The 25,716-nt window shown below is 39.2% G+C and overlaps 1 pseudogene; it reads left to right on the top strand.

The window, feature by feature from the left end:
• The first annotated feature begins 4,573 nt into the window (after window positions 1-4,573).
• Window positions 4,574-8,409, top strand: LOC129365902 (GTPase IMAP family member 8-like; annotated as a pseudogene).
• Window positions 8,410-25,716: the final 17,307 nt, after the last annotated feature.

Raw genomic sequence — 25,716 nt, 5'->3', positions numbered from 1 at the left:
GCTGTTAATGCTTAAGGGAACTATCTTAATACATTTGATTATACTGGTAGAAGACTTTTCTTAAAAGTTTTAGTGTTTACTGAAGTCTTAAACAAACACCAAAGAATTTTACTCCTCCTGATAAGAGACAGACTCTCTGTGCCTGGATACTCCCCTGTCTGAAGACCCTCCTTAGTAATTTATGAGTTCAGAGAGTCAGCAGTTGCTTTAGTTTGGATCTTTATCTAAGTTTACCTAACTTAGAATCTACTCAAAATGTTCATGCCACATCTAATATTTCATATGCACAAAGGTTGACTGTCTCTAAAGTTATGCTAAACCAAACTTATATTCTCCACAATAGTTAAATCCTCAGGGAGACAGCTAACAGCTAAAGCTAACAACTAGCACATGGCTAACAGGATCAGAAGGCTCAGTGCTATCAAAGCAAAGTCCAGGATGTCATTATCAACATGACATTCATGTCTAAAATTAGCTTTGCTGTCATTTTAGCATTAGCTTAGCACTTTGCTGTGTTTCTGGATTTTGTAGAGAAAAGGAACTGACCCTCAATCTGTCTGCCAGAAAATCAAACGTCGTTTAGTGTTTCAGTCAAACAAGGGAACTTTGCTCACTAATGTAGGAACTTTACTGATAAAAGTCTAATGTAAGCCGGTGATGTGAGGAATCCTGTGGATTAATTCACCCAGAACCAACAATCTGACTTGGCAAATGGTGGAAGTCATGACCTTGTTCAGCAGATCAGCAGTGAATGCAGGGATGCAATAAACTAGAAACAAAGTGTGGAAGAGAGAAGACTGATGAATAGAAAGATATTTACACTTTTTAAAACCCTATACACTCAAAGAACAGAGAAAATGTATTTAAGGGTTAAAAAGTGGATTTTGCGTGATATGGTAATTCTCAGTTGTTTTTTTCTTTTCCACCACAAGAGGGCACTGTTTATTTATGATCACTGTAATAAACATTCAGAACAATTAGATATGCATTAAACATGAACATGATTAGTTCCACTTCAGAAGAGAAACATCCATCTATCAGATATGAGGTTTAACTTTTAATGTCTGTCTTTAATCAACATGAGGATCCATTTTATGAGGTGAAGATTCAGATTCTGGTTCTAGTTTCTCCACAGAGGAGAATCTGTTCATATTAATGTACACTTTGTTTCTGCTGTGAGAGAAATATGACCAAATATGAATCAGGAAGGTTTATAAGACAAAACTACAGACATCCTGTGATTCTCTTTAGCTTGAATTCATCTGGTTTCAAATAATTCAAGCTGTTATTAATCGTTAATATCAGCAGTTTTCTAAGAACTGACAGCAGCTCCAGTAAAATGATCCGGGCTGAAATGAAGCTCAGCTCCTTTGCTCACTATTCTAACAATAATTCTCCCTCTGACTGGATGAGGAAATAAAGAACCAGATGTTCTGCTTTCATTCAGTGTTTCCATCTCTGGGGAGATTTTACTGTCTTCTGTCAACTGTCTGAAAATAGTTGCTGAGCAGGAAGAGATGAAGGCTTCAGTCACTGCACTGTAAAACATTTCAGCCACAGGCGCCGGAACAGGGGGCTTCAGGGGCCCCTGGCCCCACTTTATATCTGCATCGGGTCCATCTGGCCCCATTGGGTCCATGTCTGTTTGCGGTCCAGACCAAAGGCTCACTAAGCTTTACAGCAGATGGTTTTGGATCAGGTGGAACATTAATTGATGAATCTGTTTTTTTCTCTTCCAACAGCCAATCAGCAAATCAGTTGCTATAAATATTGATGGATATTGATGGTTTTCAGTCTCTGTTGAAATCAGTTTCTGTCTGTTAAATAACAAGAACATCAAAGTTCATTCATGGTGTTTTTCATTTTGTTTTAATGCCAGAATGTTGTCGGCATCCGGCTGCTTTTCTGTCCCACTCAGACAATCCAACATGCAGCCAATAAAATCTGTTCTGCCTTTTGGTTCCAGAGCCTCAGCATCCAGATGATGATCCTCTGGAACCATTATGTTGTCCTGCTGCTGTAAGCTGGCAGTGATGGAGGATATTTGATACTATCTTAGTATTATCATCTTTAATGTTCCAAATATTTGACCAGTCGTGATTCTTGTCACATCTATCCTCGGCATATTGTTCATATTCTGGATTTTATTTCAGTATCTGAGCTCCGCAGCTGCAGCTCTGTGTGAACCTTGAGATTTTCCTTTAATTAAAACAGAAAATAATCATTAAAGATAGTTTTTTATTATCTAACCCTCTTTACTATTAACATTTGGGATAAAATCAGATCTATTGTGTCAGAGCTTCTTGTTCGTAGTGAGTCTGAGTCCTGGAGTTTACTTGGAGTTTTTTCTGTCAGCTAAAGATGAACTGAGTTTGGATCCTGACTCAGAACGTTTTACCGTGTCTGTGATGCTTCACACTGATGACGTAATGATGATAAAACCTTCATGTGTTTTAATATCATACATCTCTGTATTCGTGATGCTGCAGGAGTTTCTTCACATTTTTCAGAAATGGAATAAAGTTCATTCCTCCATCTAGATGCTCTGCATGTTCCACTGACAGCTTTCAACATATTTTCTGATTATTTCCCACCAAATCTCTACGACCAAAACATTTAATATCAAACAATCATCCAGACAGCAGTGAAGGTCTGATGTAGAAACCCAGAAACATCCTGGGGTAGGATTAGGGTTAGAGGTCAGGGTTAGGGTCAGGGTCAGGTTTAGGGTCAGGGTTGAGGTTAACCCACTGAACCCACTGACTGACTGAACTGTCATTTCAATTGAACAAGTTCCTGACATTCAAAGCGAATAACAGAGGTGATCAACGGCCCACGACCCCCTGCTGACTGAGACACATTTAGTTGCTTCTACTGTCTTTTACTCCTTAAGTTCAATAAATGCAACATTTATTAACACTGAACCCAATATGAGTTTATGAAAAATAAACTTTTCATTCATTTAATTAAACCTTTAAGAGTTGAATAAACTGGAGTTTTAATGCAAAGCTTCCCATGTGTCACATGTGAGCCTTTCAGTTTGAGGCCTGCAGCTTTTCTCAGCGTTTTCTGCAGGAATGAGGAAGAACATGGCAGCAGCACCCAGTGCAGGAATTTCACTGGAACATCCTGCAGTCCAACTTCAGCAGAGCAGCAGAGACTCAGAGACAACAAGCTGCTGCAGGAGGAGGATTTATTCAGCTGCGCTTATGTTTCAAGATCATTTCATAGTCCAGATGAGTTTGTAACTTTATTCCTGAGGTCAAAGTCAAACATCAACAGGTGAGTCAGAAAAAATGTTTCTTAAAATGTAAACGGTTCCTGTGAACAAGAAGCTGTTGAAATGATGACCTCATTTTATTTCTGTGTATTTTAGGTAAATTGTCATGTCAAAGGTCACGGCCTTTATGAAAATAGTTTCTAGTTATGAGAGTCACTCTGATATTCGCAGCTCTAGAAAAACAACACAGACGTTTTCAGCTCTGTTGCTTTTTTACTGATTTATTCTTTTCTTTGTCGATTTTCTGGTTTAAATTTAGATGCTGATGAAATTTTTGTCTTTCTGGGTTTGAATGCTGATTATGTGATAGTTTTCTTCCTTTCAGGCGGTTTTATGGATTCCTAACCAGAGCTTGGAGTTTTATTCCCAGAGAAGCTTTAGGAAAAGAGCCAGTAGCAGTGATTTGATCAAACTCTAGTTTTTACCTGATGATGCTGTTTTACCTGAATGTCACCTGAACTGGATTCATCCAGAATCTGATCAGGTCAAACTGATTTTCTCCATTTATTTTGTTCTCAGATGATTTGAAGCTTTTTTTAGTTTCTCATGAACTTGAAGCTCTGCTTGTTTTTCTCTTCCTTAAACTTCCTGTTGATCTGCTTTCTGAGCCAACTGACATTTAATCTTCATCTCTGAACATTCAGTCTTTCTGAGGCAACTGGTTCCTCCCAGCAGAACGCTGTGGAACAACTGGTTGGACTGGATTTCTGCTCCCAGTCACTCAGTGGAAACTAAACTGGTCTCTGTGTCGTTGGTAAATGTTCCAGTCAGACTGAAGACACAATAAATCTGATCAAATCTGATCCAACAGAAATAAATCCATTATAATCATCTATAAAACATTATTTCCATCCAGACTGTGAACATTTCTATTTTTAATTACTATAATTTACAGTTTTTCTCTGGCAGATTTAGGATTCAGTTAAATTATATTTTAATGTTTCTGCTGACTGATAATAATACTGATATTTTGGATCGGCCTAGTTAAAGTCCTCCAACCTGCAGCTCATCACCAAAGATAAAAACATGAGAAACGTTTTGATAGCAAATGATTTTCTATTGATTATTGAGAAAGTTATGAATAATTATTGATGTTTTTACAGAAATGCATTAATTTCAGCCTCAGTGAAGATAAACAATGTTTCTGAGAGTCAAACTGTACAAACTTTAAACTTTAAACTGATTTTACCTCTGATATGTTACAGCAACCTGAGGTTCTGGTCCTGGTTCTGGTCCTGGTTCTTGTTCTGGTTCTGATCCTGGTTCTGGTTCTGGTTCTGGTTCTGGTTCTGTTTCTGGTTCTGGTTCTGTTTCTGGTTCTGGTTCTGGCCCAGTGAGACCCAGAGACATCATGGCTGCTGCAGAACCTGGTGAGTTTAGTTAAACCTCTTGAATCCTTTGATTAAATCTAAATATTGATTATTGTTAATTGATTAATCTAAATATTGATTATTGTTTATTGATTAAATCTAAATATTGATTATTGTTAATTGATTAAATCTAAATATTGATTATTGTTTATTGATTAAATCTAAATATTGATTATTGTTAATTGATTAAATCTAAATATTGATTATTGTTTATTAATTAAATCTAAATATTGATTATTGTTAATTGATTAAATCTAAATATTGATTATTGTTTATTAATTAAATCTAAATATTGATTATTGTTAATTGATTAAATCTAAATATTGATTATTGTTAATTGATTAAATCTAAATATTGATTATTGTTTATTGATTAAATCTAAATATTGATTATTGTTTATTGATTAAATCTAAATATTGATTATTGTTTATCTGGTTCATACAGAAACATTTTTGTTTCATGTTTTTATTTTCTCCATGAATGAAAATATTGTAAAGTTTCCATATTGTCATAAAATATTCAGTTTTTGAAGGATTTTTGTTACTTTGTGTTTTAAATGATCAGAGACATGAATTATTGTCTCTGACCTTCATTAACTTGTTCAGCTTCATTCTGGCTTCAGAACCGGACCTTTGGACCGGTCCTCCTCTGGTCGGAGAAATGAATTGATCTCCATGACAGTTTGATCAGAAACAAACGTTTCATTCTGTCTTGTTTTCACATCAATGTTTCCTGCTTTTACTTTATTTCTCTCCACTTTGGGTTTGGATCAGTTATTGAAACTGGTTCTGATCCAGATCAGGAGTTCAGTTCTTGGTTTCTCTGGAGAATTTTAGAACTGATTTTATTTTCTTCACTTTTTGTCCTTTCAGATCTGCAGCCTGTGAAACGCAGCAACAGCCTGGAACTGATTCCTCCTTCCAGTGAGTTTAACTACTGACTGATTTACTGATAGGAATAAAATCAACATGATTCATATTAAAGTCCTGAAATCCCAATAATAATTCATGTCTTTGTTGAGAAGATGCAGAATTATTGAACCAGAATCTGATGAAACAAACATCTCAACTTTTTATTTGGATCAAATTCTCTTCTTTTTTCTACAAGCCTGAAGTTTGAATTTATATAAACTTTTGGATCAAAGATCATAAATATTACTGGATCAATACATAAAAGTTTTCTATCTCTGTGATCTGAATGTTTTCAACTGTTTTAAAGGTTTTATTTTATTTCCAGTGTCTGAGCAGAAGGATGAAGGTTTAACTGTGGCTGAGAAACGCAAACCTCTGAACCTGGTTCTGTTTGGTCCAAATGATCCACTGAAGACGGCAGCAGCCAAGGTCATCCTAGGTCAGCCAGATCTTCCTCCAGAGAGGCTCAGGAAGCAGGGAGAGGTGTTTGGACGTGGGGTTTCTCTGGTGCAGCTGCCTGCCTTGGATGGAAAAGCTCAGCAGGAAGTGATGGAGGAATCCTTCAGGTGTGTCTCCCTCTGTGATCCTGAGGGTGTCCACGCCTTCATCCTGGTCCTGCCTGTGGGTCCCCTCACTGATGAAGACAAGGGAGAGTTACACCATCCAGGACACATTCAGCTCCAGAGTCAATGACTTCACCACCATCCTCTTCACTGTGGAGTCAGACCCTAAACATCCAGCTGTTGATAACTTTATAAAGGAGAACAGACACATCCAGGATCTCCTCCAGATCTGTGGAGGAAGATATTTAGTTCTGGACATCAGAGACAGACGGCAGATCCCAGAACTGATGGAGACGCTGGAGAAAAATGATTCATCTTATACGACTAAAACATTATTTTGGGGCCAAATAGAGGATAAACTACAGCTGCAGAATAAAGTGAAGAAGTTTGAATCAAAGTCTGTGACTCCAGGTAAATATGATGTTTATGTAATTCAGATATAAAAGACTTTTTTCTCCACTTATTTACATGAAGTTTAATATTATTGTATATATATACAGGATGATCCCAGCAGTTCTTTTTATTAACTTATTGCTCAGTTTGAGTTTTTACAGTGAAATGTTATAATAATTCATCTGAGACTTAAAAACATACAAACAGTAAAAAATCTCCTGTTTTTCTTCCTGATATCAGGAAACAACTGAGATGTTGAATGATACAAATCAACTTTCTGACCGATAAAAATCATTTATGTTTTCCAAATAACTTTAAATAAATTACTTATAATAACAGAAATGATGGAACAAAGCAGAAGTTTTCATCATAATGGTTGTGAGGATTCTGTCTCATAACTTTCTACCATTTATTAATCTTTATAATCTTCATTCTAACTCAGATCCTGAGCAGATCCCGGTGTCAGATCATCTCCGGATCGTTCTGGTCGGGAAGACGGGCGGCGGGAAGAGTTCATCAGGAAACACCATCCTGGGCAGGAGACAGTTTGAAGCTAAAGCGTCTCAACTGTCGGTCACTAAAAGCTGTCAGAAAGCCCAGACTGAGATCGCAGGGCGGCGGGTCGTTGTGGTCGACACGCCTGGCCTGTTTGACAACACGCTGGACGCCGGCCAGGTGGACGAGGAGCTGCTGAAGTGCATCAGCCTGCTGGCGCCGGGGCCACACGTCTTCCTGCTGGTGCTGCAGGTCGGCAGATTCACCGAGGAAGAGAAACTCACTTTAAGACAAATGAAGAAAGTTTTTGGTAAAAACTCAGAAGATTTCACCCCTCATCCTGTTCACCGGAGGAGACAAACTGAACTATGAGGAGAAAACAATAGAGCAGTACATTAGAGAGGGAGCAGATGAATCCTTTAACAAGCTGCTCAGAGACTGTGGAGGAAGATATCATGTTTTTAATAATTATGACAAAGAGAACCGATCACAAGCCAATGAACTGATCCAGAAGATCAATGAGATGGTGAAGCAGAACGGAGGAAACTGCTTCACCAGCGAGATGCTGCAGGAGGCCGAAGCTGCAATACAGAGAGAGGTGAAGAGAATCCTGCAGGACAAAGAAGAAGAAATTCACAAACTGAAGGAGGAACTTGAAAAGAAACACAAAGAAAAAAAGAATCACTGAGAAGAAAAATGGAAGAACAGAGAGAAGAGATGGAAAAAGAGAGAAAACAGAGAGAAGAACAATTTCAAGAGATGGAAGAAAACATGAGGAAGGAGCGAGAGCAGAAAGACAGAGAACAGAGAGGAAGAGAAGAGGAAGAGAAGAAAGACAAGAGCAGGAAGAACGACAACAACAGCAGTGGGAAAAAGAACGACAAGATTTAGAAAAAGATCCAACAGGAATCAAAAGAAAAGGAAACAATCGACAGGAAACTGGAAGAGACGAGAAAACAGATGGAGGAAAAACGAGACGCCTGGGAGAAGGAAAGAAAGGAGTGGTGGGAAAATCGACACCGAGAAGAACAAGAGAGACGAGAAGAACTGAAGAGACTCCAGGACAAATACGAGAAAGAAAGACAGAAATATGAAAACCAGAGGAGAAAAGATGATGAGAGGAGGAGAGAACTGGAGAAGGAGAGAAAAGAATTAGAGCAAAAATATCAGAAACAAGTGGAGGAAGTAAAGAGGAAGTTTGAAGACGAAGCCAGAAAACGAGCAGAAGAATTTAATGAGTTCAAAGAAAAATACAAGAAAGATTTTTCTGCTCTGCTGCGAAAACAAGAAGAGAAACAACAGAAAGAAAAACTTAGAATGAACCGAATAAACACATAAAACTTCATGTTTCTGATAAATAGGATAAAAATTAATGAATCATAGAAAGAAAAAAAAGATGTCAGAAAAAAACACAGAGTGATGCATCACAACGTCCTGAAGATCTTTGGTTTCAGTAAAGTTTAAAACTATTTTAGTTTCTTTTGATCTTTACATTTAATTTAATCAGAGTAAATTTGGTTTAAAACATTTTACTTTATTAAATATTATTAATAAATTAATAATCCAAAATCAGAAACAAACATTGTTATTAAATGTAATATTTCTGTTTTTTTTATTTTGCTTGTCTTCAATATCAGGAATTCTTCTGCTTTTTATTTGTTTCACATTTTCTTGTTTTTATTTTATAAATGAAACAATTAATTAACAAACAAGTTGACATGTAAATTTCTGTTCATTTATTTGTATTTTTATTATATATTGTTTTACAACTAAAGTATGAAAATTGTAGATGTGAAATTATGAGTAACTTGTATAAAGTTGGGATTAATTTGGTTCTTATTGCAGCAATAAAACATGTTTAATGTGATTATTTGAAGTTTTGTTTTCTTAGTGTGAATAATTGTTTCTGAAAATAATTTGTGTTTATTTGTTGATTCTTCATTTCAGTCAGAAAATGATAAACATTTAATTTTAATCATCATAAATCTGATGCTGCAGAAACATTCATTCTTCATGATGAACCATCAGGAATCTGAAACTGTTCAAGTTTTACTGGATGTTTTTCTGCTTGTGTTTGATTTGAAACATGATTTTTCAAAATAAAGTTGGTATCAATGTCTCTCATTGTGTCTTTATTCATGGTTTTATACCAGATCATGTTATAATCCCAGTCAGTTCTGCATCAGCTGCAGGTTTTCATGTTATCAGTTCAGAAACGCAGATTTTGAAGAATTTCTTCATTTGTTCAGGAGACAAAAACAGAAACTCCAGAGAGACGAGGAGCAAAAACCTGAGCTAAAAGTCTGAAGAAGTTTAGAGTTTAGAGCGACGGAGCCAACAGTCTGAACTGGAAAACTTCTGATCACATTTATTTTACTGAAGCAGAAAAACATGCTTCTGTCTGCTCCTGATTTGATTATGATAAAATTCTTATAGGTCGAACCAACAAAATGACATTCCGACCAGGATGGCCTTTTCCCAGTTTTCCATGATCTCCTTTAAATAATGTGATTTACTGGAGTTTTGCAGTTTGGAGGTGGGAGGGATCAGCAGCTGCTCTGACCAATAGGGATCCGTCTTTAAGACCCGCCCAGGACGTTCCTGTTCTCTGAACTCAAAACTCTTTGAATTCATCCTGACCAGATGCCTGAGCCTCAACTGGCTCCTCTCGATGCGGAGGAGCAGCGGCTCTACTCTGAGCTTCTCCCCCAATCCATGCTCCCATTTTGGCTGCTTGTATCTGAGATCTCGTTCTTTCAGTCATGACCCAAGGTTCATGACCATAGATGAGGGTGGGAACAACGATCGACCGGTAAAACTAGAGCGTTGCTTTTTGGCTCAGCTCTCTCTTCACCATGACGGACCGGTACTGTGCTGCTTCACGGTGGACGCTGCGCCAGTCGGCCTACCGTTCTCCCGCTCCCTTCTTCCCTCATTCATGAACAAGATCTTGAGATACTTAAACTCCTCCACTTGGGGCAGGACATCCCCCCCGACCCGGAGAAGCACTCTACCCTTTTCCGGCTCAAGACCACGGCGTCGGACTTGGAGGAACTGGTCCTCATCCCGGCCGTTTCACACTCGGCTGCGAACCGCTCCAGCGAGAGCTGCAGATCACATCTTGATGAAGCCAATAGGACCAGATCATCCGCTAAAAGCAGAGATGGATCCTATGGTCACCAAATCGGATCCCCTCAACACCCTGGCTGGTCTAGAAATTCTGGTCATAAAAGTAATGAACAGATTCGGTGACAAAGCTCAGCCCTGGAGGAGTCCAACCCTCACCGGGAACGAGCCAGACTTACTGCCAGCAAAGCCGACCAGACTCTGACACCGGTCATACAGGGACCTGACAGCCCGTTTCAAAGGGCCCGGTACCCCAGACTCCCGGAGAACCCCCCACAGGGCACCCCGAGGGACATGGTCAAACGCCTACTCCAAGTCCACAAAACACATATAGATCGGTTGGGCGAACTTCCATGCACCCTCCAGGACCCTGCTGAGGGTGTAGAGCTGGTCCTGTGTTCCACGACCACAATCAGAATCACACTGCTCTTCCTGAATCTCATGTTCAACTATCCAATGGACCCTCCTCCCCAGGACCCCCGAATAGACCTCGCCAGAGAGGCTTAAGAGTGTGACACCCTATAGTTGGAGCACACCCTCCGGTTCCCCTTTGAAACAGGGGGACCACCACCCCAGTCTGCCAATCCAGGGGAACTGCCCTGGATTGGCAATATCCAGGGACAGTTGGGGTCCCTGCAATATTGTCCATACGTTCTGGATGTTGTAGGGTTGTGTTGACGCGACTGCAATATTGTATGGACGATATTGCAGAGTCGCATCAACCAACACAACCCTACAACATCCAGAGCCTTAAGAAACTCTGGGCGAATCTCATCCACCCCCAGGGGCCTGCCACCGAGGGCCTCGACCCCAGAGATTGGAGAGCCCAACCCAGAGTCCCCAGGCCCAGCTTCCTCAACGGAAGGTATGTTGATGGGATTCAAGAGGTCTTCGAAGTACTCCGCCCACCAGCCCACAACGTCCCGAGTTGAGGTCAGCAGCTCACCATCCCCACTGAAAAACAGTGTTGGTGCTGCACTGCTTCCCCGTCCTGAAATGCCGGATGGTGGACCAGAATCGCCTGGAAGCCATACGGAAGTCTTTCTTCACGCCCGAGTTTTGCCTCAGCAACCACCCGAGCCACACGCTGCTTCACCTGCTGGTACCCATCAGCTGCTTCCAGAGTCCCACAGGCTAAAAGGTCTGATAGGACTTCTTCTTCAGCCTGACAGCATCCCTCACTGAAGGTGTCCACCAAGGGGTTCGAGGGTTGCTGCCGCGACAGGCACCAACAAACATGGTCCACTCAGACTCAATGTCCCCACCTCACCAGGGAAGTGTTTAAAGTTCTGTCAGAGATGGGAGTTAAAGCTCCGTCTCACAGAGGACTCCGCCAGATGTTCCCAGCAGACCTTCACAGCATGTCTGGGTCTGCCAGGTCTGACCAGCATCCTCCCCCACCACCGGAGCCAATCACCACCGGGTAGTGGTCAGTGAACAACTCCGCTCCTCTCTTCACCCAAGTACGGCCGCAGATCCGATGAAACAATGGCAAGATCAATCATCGAACTCCAGCCTCGGGTGTCCTGGTGCCAAATGCACATATGGACACCCTTATGCCTGAACATGGTGTTCGTTATGGACAATCCGTGTTGAGCACAGAAGTCCAACAACAGAACACCACTCGAGTTCACATCAGAGGGAGCTGTTCCTCCCAACCACACCCCTCCACTGTCATTACCCACGTGAGCGTTGAAGTCCCCCAGCAAAACGAGGGGTCCCCAGGAGGGGCACTCTCCAGTACCCCCTCTAAGGACTCCAAGAAGGGTGGGTAGGCTGAACTGTCATTTCGGCCCATAAGAACAAACGACAGTCAGAACCCGTCCCCCCACCTGTAGGCGGAGGGAGGCTACTCTCTCGTTCACCAGGGTAAACCCCAACGTACAGGCGCCGAGATGGGGAGCAACAAGTCTGCCCACTCCTGCTCGACGCCTCTCACCATGGGCAACTCCAGAGTAGAGGTACATCCAGCCCCTCTCAAGGAGGCTGGTTCCACAACCAAAGCCCTGTGTCGAGGTGAGACCGACTATTTCTAGCCGGAACCTCTCAACCTCACACACCAGCTCCGGCTCCTTCCCCACCAGAGAGGTGACATTCCACATCCCAAGAGCCAGCTTCAGTAACCGAGAATCGGATCGCCAGGACCGATTCCACCCTCCCTCGGCCACCACCCATCACACACTGCACCCGACCCCTTTGGCCCTTCCCATAGGTCAGGGGTGGGCACTCCATGTCCCTGCAACTTTTAGATGTATCTCTACTTCAACACACCTGAGTCAAATACTGAGGTCATTAGCAGGTCTCTGGAGAACTTGATTGCATTTAGGAGGTGATTCAGCTATTGGACAGGTGTGTTGGATCAGGGAGACAACCAAGAGTTGCAGGACACCGGCCCTCGAGGACCAGGAGTGCCCATCCCTGCCATAGGTGGTGAGCCCATTGGAAGAGGGACCCATGTCTCCTCTTCGGACTGAGCCCGGTTGGGCTCCACGGGTAAAAGCCCGGCCACCAGGCGCTCGCCAATGTGCCCCACCTCCAGGCCTGGCTCCAGGGTGGAGCCCTGGTGACCACGTCCGGGCGAGGACGCTGGTCCTCCCCCGCCCTTATTTCAAAAATAAAATATTTCAATAAAAGATAAGATAAAAGTCTTTATTGTCACTGTCACAGGAACAACAAAATTTTACAAAGTGCCATCAGTCAGTGCATACGATTAATGTACTATCTCATAATTTATACACCATGTATAAAAATAAATAACCAATAGCTGATGCACATCGTTCATGATGATTGATGGTTATGTTTTGGTTGCATTTAGTTTTGTTATTGCTTTCAGGTAAAAACCGTCTCTCAGACGGTTGGTTCTTGTTCTGATGGTTCTGCATCGTCTCCCTGAAGGCAGCAGTGTAAACAGAGAACGTCTGGGTGGGAAGTGTCCTTTATGATACAACTCAATTTACAGTTAAATGTTTGATTGAACTTTTCTGCAAAGCCAAATTATTCCACCCTCCATTTGCACAGATGTGAATAAACAGTAAAAGTTACTTTTTGCTATTAATGAAATGAACCCAAAAGAAATCATTTTGGGTTCAGGAGCTTCAGCTGCAGAACTTTATGGACTCAGGTTTTTCTGCGTTTCCATGTCAGGATCTGCAGGAGGAAATGAGACGATGATAAAACTATATTGTTAGCAGATATAATGTAAACCAAATATTAATTATTAACAGGAGAAACAGCAGAGATCTGACCTTTTCTGCCCTCTGAGGGAATTAAAATATATTTAATAACACATATTTATCACCAATGTGATAAAAACAAAAACTACAATAAAAGTTCTGCTTTTACTGGAAAGGGTGGACAACATGTCATTATTATTTAGAAACAGCTTTTCTGATGATTTAGTTTTCAATCTTTGATAAATTTATTATCTTTTCTAATTTTATTCTTAGACTGAATTCAGGGTTTCTAACACTGAACATACTTCATTGTTTAATTGCTCTTCAGATCCTGATGCATCTATTATTATTATATCTATTATTACTTTACTATTATTACATTACTGCAACATTTAATCTGAAAATATCATGCAAAACAAAGTCAGTTTGACCGTAGTTCCTGTAGTTTTAGCTGATTCTATGATTTCTTGTCTTTCCTCTGGTTTCCATGCTGATGTTTTCTCTTCCTGTCTGAACTCAACATGTGACTGAATGAAGAAGTCAGAATAATTCAGCTGTGAGGTGGAGTGAAGGCGTTGGACTGGTTATTTTTTACAGTATTTGTGGCTCAACAGAGAGAGAAGTGGAGGTCATGCAGTAAACGGCTTGGGAATGGAACCGCTGCGTTACAGACTGCTACCTGCTAATGGCGCCGGCTCTCCCACTGAGTCACGCAGCGCCTCAGGGCTGATCCTTCGTCTGATAACTGCTTCCTGTCAGACGGGCTGAACTGCTGCTTATCAACACGTCTCCATAAATTAAAACCCTAAAATCCATGAACAGAAACTGTTTCAGTTTTATTAATGTTGGATCCATTCAGACGAGGAGAAAAACCTTAAAATACTGCAGGAAGAGCAATAAAGGAGTTTATTCCTCATGTTCTCCAAACATTTCTACATTATAGATCTTGAATATTTCCCAGCAGCCACGGCGTTAAATAGATGAAGCAGCAGAAACTGTTCTGGGATCCGTTCACCGTTTCTGTGAACTGAAGATGCTGATGAACCAGTTGGACTGATGGAAGCTGCTCAGCCTGCTGCTGGTCAGACTGGAACAAACTGGAGTCTCAGTTTCACAGCTTGAGCTGAAGAAACGTCTCAACGTGAGATTTGTTGGCAGCTGCAGAAAAATAACTCCGATTAAAGAGAAAGTGTTCAGAGAAGTTTAGTCAGCTTCTAATCTAATCAAATAGATTGAAGCTTAATTCTGACGGGGACAGATGGAGGGAAAGGCCTGGCTGGATCAGTTTCAGTTGTTTTCTGTTTGCACTGTGTGAATCTTGCTGGTCTGGTTCAGCCTGAACTCTGCAGGTTTTTGAAGGAAGTGTCAGTAAAACCTTCAGTTGCTGCTGGAATGAGGAAGATCATGTCAGTGAAACACCCAGTGCAGGAATTTCACCAAACTGTCAAACGTCTGAAAGGCAGCAGAAACAGCAGCAGAGATTTCATGACTAAAGTTGAACTTTATTTCTTCATATCATCTTATTTTGATAGGAAACATCTGGTTCTGACTGGAAAGGACTTTTTCCTTCAGTCCAAACTTCATGGTGACATCACTGAGCTTCAGCAGGTGAGTCAGTTTAAATCAGTGATTTTATAAGATTTACTAGAAATATTGCTGTGAAAATTAATAACAGGTCAAAGTTTTCAACACTTAAAAAGAATAAAATCCAGGAGAAATCAATCTGATTCTGATTTTATTCCCTGCAGAAAGAAGATTATTTTGAAGTTTTCATGTTTCAGTTTTATGAAACCCAGTTTGAGCAAAATGTTGATATTTACATGTAAATGTAAGTAATATTTATTACAGTGTGGCTGCAGTCAGACACTTTAACTGATCACAAGAAGTTTGGTTTGAAAATGAGTTTTATTCAGTGTGAGTTATGATTCAGCCGTCAGAAAAAGTAATAAATTAAATCCTGCATCAGTAATTTAAACATGTTTATTGTTTTTAATCTTCTTTCTTCTCCATCTGAACTTTCTAAACTGTTTTTCTGCTTTTCAATCATAAAGTAAAACCTTAGATTGTAAAAATTGTTTTTTAACAAAAGGCAAGTTTTAAAAGATGATTTAAAAAAATAAAAATTAGTTGATTTATTACATCCTCATGTTCGGTAATTCAAAACTTATTAACTTTTTTTGATTTGTGCAGCAATCAAAACTATTTTTCTGGTTTTGACTGAAGGACCAATCACAGATTAAATCTGATCAAATTGATATTTTTCTGGATTTAAACTTTATTTATCTAGGATAAAATAAACACTCAATGATATTTAAAATCTTTTTTATTTGTCCTGAAACAGCAGAAGATTGAAATCAAGTTAATGTCAATAATCAGATTTTAATTCAGCAGTTGATTCTAATATAAATCCAGTCAGATTTTTCTGTTCTTGTTCTGGAAGTCGTCTAAAACCGACCTTTGACCTCAGTGAGTCTGGAGGATCAGGATTTGCTGCTGCTTCCTGCTTTCATGTCTCAGTGGATCATAAACGCTGATCCAGTTTATGGTGGATGATTTCTGACTAAAATCTGCATTTAGTCCTAATTTATCCATGATGAAAGAGGAAAACATGATTCTAAAGTGATTCATTTTAATCTGAACGGAAATATGGGAGAAAAAGGGAATAAATCTCACTGAATAAACTTAGGCTACGGTCTTCTTCAGGGTCAGAGGTCACTCTGGGGTTGGAAGCCGTTCACACAGACGTCTCTCTGGGTTTGACTTTAATCTGTAACATAAACAACAGCAAAAAGACCTGCTGTGTGAACGCAGCCTCAGTGGTTCTGTTTTTGTTTTAAAATGTCTTGGTTCTGGTTCTGGTTCTGGTTCTGGTTCCTCGGTTTGTAGTTTGAAGCGTTTAGCTGCTGCTCTAAGAAACACTGCCTGTAAAATGTCTCCTGGGTTGGGATCAATTTGAACCTCAGAAAAGAAGAAAAGTTTCTAGATCTCACTAATCTCAGGTTTTTACTGCAAATAAACCAAAATAAAAAGCATCAAAGATCCTTAAACTGAAAATATTGATATTTATGTATTTACTTAGGTTATAAATGCTGATTTTCTTTGTGATGTATTTTAATACCTTTGCTCTTTTATGCTTGTTAAAACCAGATTTAAGCAGATTTCCTGTCCACTCCTGTAAAACACAGACATCATGGCAGCAGGAGGACATGGTGAGTTCAGAGACCGTCGTATTAAACTCCTTCAGTAACAGAGACATGAGATGAGATGAAAGACTCAGAGCTGCTAAAACCAGATTCTGTTTTTTTACTGTTCATCTTATTTAGATTAAATTAACAATAAACTCAAATTGTTTTTCTGGTGTGAATGTCGTCTTAACTTTAGGATGTTTGAAAATGGTTGAATGTGACGCATCAATAATTTAATAACATTAATATGTATTTTGTCTGTCAAGGGATCAAGAAAACAGGATTATTTTCTAGGACAACTGTTAAAGACCCTGGCAAGACCACAAAAAAACAAGAAAAATGCATTTTATATGCATTCACCTTTTACTACTTTTGACCAGAGCTTCTCAGTCCAGTCCTCAGTCCTGCTCTGCATGTTCTAGATGAGCCTCTATTCCAGAACAGCTGATTCAAATGGTTGCATGATCTCTAATGCAGCCAACCGACGCTGCAGAAAGCTGTTAATCACCTACAGATTTAATCCAGAAGGGAAACAAAACAAAACAGTGTTTCCAAACTTTTTCAGGCTGAGCAACACTTAACCCATTTGACAAACAGTCATGGGCCACCTAAAGGTAATTTTATTTATTTAGCACATTTTTATAATCAAGGCAATACAAAATGCTTTACTGGAATTAAAAGGAAATGCAAACAAAATAACAAACCAAAAAATCTAATAATCTTAAGTAAATAAACTAGATACTCTTATTCAGGGATGTTAAACAAGTAGAAGTAAGTATTCTCTGGTCCAATTCATTTCTGGGTTAGAAGAATAGGAGTCTAAGGTAGTTTTTCTGGGTTCCAAGTTCTAATCCCTGTTCTGGGTTGCTGAATCAATGTAAGTAACACTAGATAACTATAAGTATTCTCTGGACTTCCCATCTCCTGCTTGTTATTTTTATTTTGGGACCTTTGACAGGGGCTCAGCCAGCCCAAGTGTTTTAAACTGGGCTGGTGGCACAGCTGAGATTGATGAGTGATGGGTGACATGTATGAAGTTGCTGCAGAAGTGGAGTTTTGGCAAAGAAAAAAAAATAATTAAAAGTACGGTGCGGGGAGGTTCTGGAAGGAAATAAAGTACCTTCACCTCGGGACGGATGTTCCCAGAGGGGAGCGTCAGATATTTTTGGCCGGGACGAAGTTTGTTTTCTTTTTAAAAAAATCTTTATCTCTGAGGATTTTGTTGGCTGTAGTGGCTCTACTATTTTAGGCTGACAGGAAGGAGGGGATGGAGAGAGAGGGGGGGAAGACATCTCTTTATTCAGTAGTTTCAGGAGTGGTACAGATGTGCAGCAGAGTTGGAAATCAGTGGTGCTCAACCACCGGGCCGTGGACCGGTACTGGTCCGTGAACCACTTGGTACCGGCTGCAAGAAATAATGAAATATTTCCATTTTATATTATTTGAGTCTGGAGGATCTTTTATTTTGAAAATTCTTTACCGGATTCTCTCGGCTGCGTTTTGCCGCCAACATTGATCCACAAGCAGCAAAACGAACAGAACCAGATCAGATTCTTTGGAAAGTTTGTCTGAAGGCCCAGAGAGGCAGGAGGATGGGTTTGTCCGGTGGTTTGATTCCCACAGTCCAAGCTGCTCTGCATGATCGGGTGACCTGATGAGCCAATGAAGCTTCAGACTGCATCACCATGGAGACCCAGCATCACTTCAGTGTCTCATCTCCCAGAAGGAGAAACGAGTTCAGGGCTCCCTTTTAAAATGTTTCGTATCACATAAAATCAGTTCAGCCGAGAGAAAAGAAAAAAGAATTAGCAAAGTAATAATAAGGTTTGGCACCACTGCTCTAAATCATAACAGAAATGAGCCCATATTAATTCATCTCACACATTTGTCTAATACAAGTGGCAGCAGTGACACCTGCTGGCCACAAGTTTATAAAATGCTAGGACCGATAGTTTAATTTATAGGTCACAATAAACAGGCGCAAACAAGTATGGATGCCAACAAGAGCAAACGAAACAAACAACGAACAAAATACTTGAATAACTCCAACATGTGCTCACAGGTGGATAGTTAACAATGTACAGCATCCCAATAACTACAGCCCGACAAAAACAACAGCAACACACAGCACGGGCGGAACTAATAAATAAAAAACCTTAATACACTTAACAAGTCACTAACAACAAGGCAGGAACGCACATCAACCCGAACCGAAACAATCGGCACCAGCTGCATGTCTCCACCCTCAGAGACATGCTTTACTGCAGCTGCTGAAAGTGCCATGAAGAACCACTGGGTGGCGCACCTCCCCTCCCAGGCCAAAGAACCCAGAACCCGAGCCTTTGTAACGTCACGAGTGGTGGGTTTTTAGGAAAAGAGAAAAACTACTGAGACCTTGGCTACAGCTTTGGCTTTGTGTGACGAACCTGAAATGACCAGAGGCACTGTTCCAAATTAAACACAGTTTATTGAGCTCATAAAGCCTGCAGGCATAAATAGTCAGTTTATTTTCTTGCACAACATTTACCACACTAAAACCAGAAGTCTATGCTGGCCCTGGAAAACTTGCAGCTGAAAACCATAATTAAAATCCAATTCAATAAAGTTAGAATAATAATGAAGAAAACACAGATATAATTAAATGCATCTGAGTGTTCCCAAACAAAAACACACTCTCACAAAAATCCCTGGTGAATAAAGTGAAGATGCTATATTTATCATAAAAAAGATATAGTACCAATGGAAAAATATTAAATTTATTTAGTTCTATAACATTCTATTTTGTAAAACTCATCTCAAATAGTTGTTATCATATAATTAAATATAAACTAGTTTATTAGATGAAGTTCAGGAAGAAACTAAGGATTCAGTTAATAATCTTTGAACAATTTGAAAACACTGTTCTCTTCCTGTCTTTGTTGAAGCAGATTCTGCGTTTGCCCTCATATGGGAAACACTTTATTTGACGGAGCGTGCATTAGACTGAAATGACTCTATGAAGGAGCCTTTATGAATGTTAATGTCTGTTCTCATGAAGTGTCATTTGGTAAATTATGACACGTTTAGTGCAAAGTTGCAATAAAAGTGCCAACTTTTTAAATTAGCACATTAGCCCATAATTCACAGTCACACCACCTTCCTGTGAGTTTAAACTAAACTAAGTTTGAATGAGAAAAAATATTCAGTGATAACAGTATCACTGCTAAAATGAAAAACAAAGTGGTCATGTTTAATAATTTTTCATGCTCTAAATTAACATAGTAATACTAATGGATAAAGATTTACATAGAAAAAAATATGATTTTCCTCAAGAAATTGAAACTCAGCAAAATTCAAATATGTTTTGTTTAAAGGAATATGTTGAAAAAAATCAGAAACTGAGGGACGTTTAACTTTTCAGCTTTTCCACCAGTGAAAAGATAAAATACATTTAATTGCATCAAAACAAACTACATTGATCAGACATTAAGATTATTAGCTAGATTTCCACTAATAATAAAGTTGTTTCATTTTTCATTATGTTCTCATTTAGTCTTTTTCTCTGCGTCTTTGCTCCAGTGTCTGAACCTGAACTGAGGGTTGTCCTACTGGGAGGCAACTGGTCCCAGAGAATCTAGTTAGGACCCTCATACTGGGAGGGAAAAGTTTCACCACGAAACCAAACTCCTTTATCAAAATCACTGGATCAGTGAGAAACAGGAAAATATCTGTTATCACACTCCAGATCTGCAGTTCCCCACAGCGACAGCATTACAGAGTTTATTAGAGGATGTGCTGCAGCCTCTCATCCTGGACCTCATGTGTTCCTGTTGGTTCTTCAGCCTGTAAGCCATGTAAAGATGATTTATTAAAAGATTTTTCCATAAGTTGATTATCTTGTCTGGATTTTTTAACATTTCAGGATGAAATGATGTTTTATTAATTACAACCTGATCCATCATCAAAACAAACAACAGATCTAAACTGTAGATCAGGAACATTTTATGGTTTGTTTTGTTTGGGTTGGAAATATTTCCAGGACTTTTTTTAATATGCATTTAATTTATTTGTTTTTTGATTTAATGTACTTGTTGGTGGATGATTTTTAATGAAAAATAAAATTGTTATGAATGATGTTTTTGATTGTTTTCCTCTATTTGATTTGTATTTAATTTTGATATTTAGTGGATTTACAGTTTATTCTTCCTGACATATGAAGTAGTTTTTATTAAAGGTTTATTGAAACGTTTCTGCCTGGAGGCCTGGATGGAGAAAAGATCAAACCAGTCAGATCTGCTGATTTCTCTCAAACTTCAAAACACAGATTGAACTGAATTGATATTTTTCTTCAAGTTAACTATATTAATTGTTTCTGCCACTTAGTGATGCTGGTTGATGAAGGGTCTCTAATTTATGGTTAATAGCCTCATATTTCATCTTAATGAGACGAATCCAAATGTTTTGTTTTGATAAATCATTTTGCATTGAGTCTCTATAATCATTTTGATATTTGTCTAATTTTATGCATTTGTTGTGTTAGCAGGCTTTCTTACTTCTGTTATATTTGAATCAAACTTTTAATTTTTATCTGACACAAAACAAACTATTGAACTGAACCACAACAGAACAGAACCGAACCCAGAAACCAAACCATGTCCTCAGTGAAGATCGATGTCCAAAAAGTCAAAAGCCTCGACTTGGATTGGTTGCTTCAGATCCTCTTAGTTAATATTCGGCTTGATTAAAGCAGAACTCACAAAAAACACACAAGGGGGGTCTTGTCTCAGGTAAATAGGGTATAAGTGTTACCGGGTTAATGTTCAAACACTCAATACAAAATTATTAGGTTTTTACCAGAAATGATTTATTATGAAACCCGAAATTTTAATATTTAATAAACCTAAATCATTATCCAAACCCACCAAAATAATCAAGGGTCTGATTCGCCTTGTTCGGGCTGATCCATCAATCCCACTTAAAAATAGAAAGTCCAGATAGTCCTGTTCCTTTTTTACATTTTTGTCCATAAAAGAGTCCCATAAACTCCAAATCGAACAACGTCCTGGAAGCGTCGCTCCGTATTAATCCCCGTCTTCAATCCCGAAAGAAAAATCCAAAACGTCAAAAAAAAAAAAAAAAAAGATGAGAAAAAGAAGAGTGGTACCACCCAAACCCCCAAAGATAATAAAGTCCAGATCTCACCGGGAGCGTCCCTTTTCCCCCTGGTGGCTTCCTGGCGTCTCCTTCTGCACCGGGCGGCGTTTCCGAGGTGCAAACTCCGGTCCAGGCTCCGGTCCAGGCTTTCGGGCGCGATCTGCGGCGCTGGGACGAACCTTAATCGATGTTTTACCTTTTTCGTTACTTTTCTTTTGTTTAAACAGTCAATAAGGCTAAAACTCCCGCTGCACAGATCGACACATGAGCGTCTTTCTTACTGATTGCGCCGCGTCTTCCGGCGGACACGCCCCCTTTTTATCACTAATTCCCACACACCTGGCCCCAAACATGATTTACCCAACATCAGTTTAACAGTGGAACTTCGACATTTTTTATGTAATAATGAAATCCCCAACTGTTCCACTTGACAGCTTGGAATTTTTTAACATTTAATATAGTTACTGAGAAAACAAAACATAGTGGTTATGTTACAACAAAGCCAAGCCGCCAGAGAACCAATCAAAACAAAGTTCTGATTCACTGAGAGTGAGAGCTGAGCAGTGAAAGGAAAGGAGGATTTATTCACTATAAATTCTCAGTTCTCAGAGCCCATGATGCTGAGCATGACCATCTCTAGAAAGAGATGTAAAGTGGATCCATGATGCTTTTTAATCCTTCACTTATGCTCAATATAAAGTAGAACTGCAATGGTTTGGTCTGAACTTTGGGCTCCTGCAGCTCCACAGACTCTTCTTTACCTGTTCCTGGGTGTTTAGATCAACTTTCTCTTAATCATAAAGCCTCGACATAATTAATGAGTTAGCTAACATGAATCTTAAATGTCACTGAATGCATTTGGATTATTTGTTTTTTTCCAAAGCAAAAACAAACCAAGTCATTAAATCCAAAACATGCAGTATAGTGTTAAAACTTAGAGGAATAACTTCACTTTGCTCGCTAATCTTCCTCTATTTCCCAGATCCAGGGACTCCGCATGTGCAGGGAAATAATAAAGAAACACCATTCAACATCAGACTTCAGATGCATCTATAGTTTTATCCAGAATTCAATGCATACAGAATGTTATATCAGCATTACACCCAGATTATCGAGAAGTCCAACACATGACAAAACATAGAATTACCTGCAACGAGTTGAAAAGGAAAGACAAAAATGCATTTTTGGGAATTGCTCACTCGGACACAAAGCAATTTGATCTTCTGCTGTAAAACAGACCTTTTTGTAAAGGTGTGTATTCCCTTCATTTAAATATATGCATTAGAAGATGTGTCCTCCCCTGGTAGGGCTGTTTAATGTTAATTTTATTACCTTCTGCTAAAGGTTCTGCTAAACCTGCTAAAAGGTTTTTAGCTTCAGACCTGCTAAAAACCCCAAAAGCAAATATATGGAGAGAACAAAGGTCATTCTCCACTAGTCGTCTTGTACCAGCCTCCTCCTTTTTACATTCCAAACCAAAATTTATGACCTGCAGCTAGACGTAAACTGATTTCTATTTTAAACAAACTGGCACAAAAATGTAATGCCAAATAATAACTATGAGTTTGGATCTAAAAAAACTGCCGGGTTGTCTACTTTTAGAAAAGCTCTTTTGAAATACCTGAAATATTTTAGAAGTAAAATACTTTCCTAATTCTATTGTATTTCAGTAATATAAAATGCATGCAAATAGTACGGTTAAAGACTAACTAATTCAGAACATGCTGTTAATGCTTAAGGGAACTATCTTAATACATTTGATTATACTGGTAGAAGACTTTTCTTAAAAGTTTTAGTGTTTACTGAAGTCTTAAACAAACACCAAAGAATTTTACTCCTCCTGATAAGAGACAGACTCTCTGTGCCTGGATACTCCCCTGTCTGAAGACCCTCCTTAGTAATTTATGAGTTCAGAGAGTCAGCAGTTGCTTTAGTTTGGATCTTTATCTAAGTTTACCTAACTTAGAATCTACTCAAAATGTTCATGCCACATCTAATATTTCATATGCACAAAGGTTGACTGTCTCTAAAGTTATGCTAACCAAACTTATATTCTCCACAATAGTTAATCCTCAGGGAGACAGCTAACAGCTAAGCTAACAACTAGCACATGGCTAACAGGATCAGAAGGCTCAGTGCTATCAAAGCAAAGTCCAGGATGTCATTATCAACATGACATTCATGTCTAAAATTAGCTTTGCTGTCATTTTAGCATTAGCTTAGCACTTTGCTGTGTTTCTGGATTTTGTAGAAAAGGAACTGACCCTCAATCTGTCTGCCAGAAAATCAAACGTCCTTTAGTGTTTCAGTCAAACAAGGGAACTTTGCTCACTAATGTAGGAACTTTACTGATAAAAGTCTAATGTAAGCCGGTGATGTGAGGAATCCTGTGGATTAATTCACCCAGAACCAAACAATCTGACTTGGCAAATGGTGGAAGTCATGACCTTGTTCAGCAGATCAGCAGTGAATGCAGGGATGCAATAAACTAGAAACAAAGTGTGGAAGAGAGAAGACTGATGAATAGAAAGATATTTACACTTTTTAAAACCCTATACACTCAAAGTACAGAGAAAATGTATTTAAGGGTTAAAAAGTGGATTTTGCGTGATATGGTAATTCTCAGTTGTTTTTTTCTTTTCTACCACAAGAGGGCACTGTTTATTTATGATCACTGTAATAAACATTCAGAACAATTAGATATGCATTAAAGATTAATGCAAGATTAGTTCCACTTCAGAAGAGAAACATCCATCTATCAGATATGAGGTTTAACTTTTAATGTCTGTCTTTAATCAACATGAGGATCCATTTTATGAGGTGAAGATTCAGATTCTGGTTCTAGTTTCTCCACAGAGGAGAATCTGTTCATATTAATGTACACTTTGTTTCTGCTGTGAGAGAAATATGACCAAATATGAATCAGGAAGGTTTATAAGACAAAACTACAGACATCCTGTGATTCTCTTTAGCTTGAATTCATCTGGTTTCAAATAATTCAAGCTGTTATTAATCGTTAATATCAGCAGTTTTCTAAGAACTGACAGCAGCTCCAGTAAAATGATCCGGGCTGAAATGAAGCTCAGCTCCTTTGCTCACTATTCTAACAATAATTCTCCCTCTGACTGGATGAGGAAATAAAGAACCAGATGTTCTGCTTTCATTCAGTGTTTCCATCTCTGGGGAGATTTTACTGTCTTCTGTCAACTGTCTGAAAATAGTTGCTGAGCAGGAAGAGATGAAGGCTTCAGTCACTGCACTGTAAAACATTTCAGCCACAGGCGCCGGAACAGGGGGGTTCAGGGGGCCCCTGGCCCCACTTTATATCTGCATCGGGTCCATCTGGCCCCATTGGGTCCATGTCTGTTTACGGTCCGGACCAAAGGCTCACTAAGCTTTACAGCAGATGGTTTTGGATCAGGTGGAACATTAATTGATGAATCAGTTTTTTTCTCTTCCAACAGCCAATCAGCAAATCAGTTGCTATAAATATTGATGGATATTGATGGTTTTCAGTCTCTGTTGAAATCAGTTTCTGTCTGTTAAATAACAAGAACATCAAAGTTCATTCATGGTGTTTTTCATTTTGTTTTAATGCCAGAATGTTGTCGGCATCCGGCTGCTTTTCTGTCCCACTCAGACAATCCAACATGCAGCCAATAAAATCTGTTCTGCCTTTTGGTTCCAGAGCCTCAGCATCCAGATGATGATCCTCTGGAACCATTATGTTGTCCTGCTGCTGTAAGCTGGCAGTGATGGAGGATATTTGATACTATCTTAGTATTATCATCTTTAATGTTCCAAATATTTGACCAGTCGTGATTCTTGTCACATCTATCCTCGGCATATTGTTCGTATTCTGGATTTTATTTCAGTATCTGAGCTCCGCAGCTGCAGCTCTGTGTGAACCTTGAGATTTTCCTTTAATTAAAACAGAAAATAATTATTAAAGATAGTTTTTTATTATCTAACCCTCTTTACTATTAACATTTGGGATAAAATCAGATCTATTGTGTCAGAGCTTCTTGTTCGTAGTGAGTCTGTGAGTCCTGGAGTTTACTTGGAGTTTTTTCTGTCAGCTAAAGAT

Source organism: Poeciliopsis prolifica, unplaced genomic scaffold (genome assembly GCF_027474105.1).
Source record: "Poeciliopsis prolifica strain line A6 unplaced genomic scaffold, Auburn_PproV2 SCAFFOLD014, whole genome shotgun sequence".
Taxonomy (NCBI): domain Eukaryota; kingdom Metazoa; phylum Chordata; class Actinopteri; order Cyprinodontiformes; family Poeciliidae; genus Poeciliopsis; species Poeciliopsis prolifica.
This window is presented reverse-complemented; position numbering and strand designations above follow the sequence as displayed.